Below are 2,248 nucleotides of genomic sequence, written 5' to 3'. Positions count from 1 at the left end.
TTGCCAGAATGAATTCCGGGGTCCCAAACCTTGCTTTTGCACCCGTCTTCTTGTTGATTATCATGATTCCATCCGAGTAGCAAGCAATCTGAATTCTCACTAAAGCGGCCAAACAACTTCCTAGATCCATTCAATTGAGCTCTACACCAACCTTTGCGTTTAAACTTAAAGCTTCCAACCATAATGAACCTTGCAGGGCAATTCTTACCACTGACCACCTTCCTCTTACTCTTAATGCCACAAAGAGCTCTAAGTTGACCATCTGTCTCCAATAGCCCATATTCAAGTGGAATTAGAAAGCTAAATGATATGAATTTTACCCACTTGAATGTTGTGAAAGATGATGGCAACTTAGGGGGAGGGGTCTCCAACAACTTTGGCAACGTAATTACAGACTTTACTCCCGTGAGTGCTTTCTTGACACTTTCCATCTTTTTGCAAGCTTCTTCAATATCAACCTCTTCTTCTTGGTAGCTTTCTTCCAATTTAATCTCTTCTTCATTGCTTACCAAGGGCATGGGAGGCTGTGCTTCTGCTTCTTTAGTCTTCATCTCTTGATCAATCTCTTCCAAGTCTTCAACCCTGATATGCCTTGGAGGTTGTACACCCTCTTCAACATTAATTTCAATGGTGGATGAAATTGTGATTCCTTTGTTATTGTATTTTGTAAAATTCATTGCTTTTTCAACTATGTGTGGACACAACTCCGTTCAACTTAACCAGCAAGTGTACTGGGTCATCCAAGTAATACCTTACGTGAGTAAGGGTTTATCCCACAGAGATTGTTGGTATGAAGCAAGCTATGGTCACCTTGTAATTCTCAGTTAAGTGGATTCATAGGGTCAAATGTAATTGGATTAGATATTTAAAAGATAAATAAAATAAAAAGGGATAGAAATACTTATGTAAATTAATAGTGGGATTTCAGATAGGCGTGTGGAGATGCTAGAATCCTTTCGAATCTCTACTTTCTTATTGCTTTCATCCAATCCTTCTTACTCCTTTCCATGGCAAGCTGTATGTAGGGCATCACCATCATCAATGACTACTTTTAATCCTCTCGGGAAAATGGTCCTATGCGCTGTCACTGCACGGCTAATCGTCTGGAGGCATCACCCTTGTTGATAGCTACATCCCATCCTCTCAGTGAAAATTGTCCAAATGCTCTATCACAGCACGACTAATCATCTATCGGTTCTCAATCAGGTTGGAGTAGAATCCATTGATTCTTTTGCATTTGTCACTAACGCCCAGCCTTCAGGAGTTTGAAGCTCGTCACAGTCATTCAATACCGGAATCCTACTCGCAATACCACAGACAAGGTTAGACTTTTCGGATTCCCAGGATCCTACTCAAAATACCACAGACAAGGTTAGACTTTTCGGATCCCCATGAATGCCGCCATCTATCTAGCTTATACCACGAAGATTCTGTTGGGGAATCTAAGAGATATGCGCCCGGCCTAAGGTAGAACGGAAGTGGTTGTCAGTCACGCGCGTTCATAGGTGAAAATGATGATGAGTGTCACGGATCATCACATTCATCAAAGTGTTGTGCAACGTATATCTTGGAATAAGGATAAAAGAGAATTGAATAGAAAGTAATAGTAATTGTATTGAAACTTGAGGTACAGTAGAGCTCCACACCCTTAATCTATGGTGTGTAGAAACTCCACCGTTGAAAATACATAAGTGAATGGTTCAGGCATGACCGAATGGCCAGCCCCCTGAATGATCAAAAGACCAAATGATCAAAGACTAAACAGTCAAAAGATTAAACTGTCAAAAGATGTCTAATACAATAGTAAATTATCCTATTTATACTAGACTAGCTACTAGGGTTTACATGAGTAAGTAATTGATGCATAAATCCACTTCCGGGGCCCACTTGGTGTATGCTTGGGCTGAGCTTGATCTATCCACGAGCTGAGGCTTCTCTTGGAGTTGAACTCTAAGTTATAACGTATTTTGGGCATTCAACTCCGGATCATGACGTGTTTCTGGCGTTTAACTCCAGACAGCAGCATGTACTTGGCGTTCAACGCCAAGTTACGTCATCAATTTCCGAATAAAGTATAAGTATGGACTATTATATATTGCTGGAAAGCTCTAGATGTCTACTTTCCAACGCCGTTAAGAGCGCGCCATTTGGAGTTCTGTAGCTCCAGAAAATATATTTCGAGTGCAGGGAGGTCAGATTCCAACAGCATCAGCAGTCCTTTTGTCAGCCTTTTTTCAGAGTTTTGCTC

The sequence above is a fragment of the Arachis stenosperma genome, chromosome 6 (genome assembly GCF_014773155.1).
Source record: "Arachis stenosperma cultivar V10309 chromosome 6, arast.V10309.gnm1.PFL2, whole genome shotgun sequence".
NCBI lineage: Eukaryota > Viridiplantae > Streptophyta > Magnoliopsida > Fabales > Fabaceae > Arachis > Arachis stenosperma.
This window is presented reverse-complemented; position numbering follows the sequence as displayed.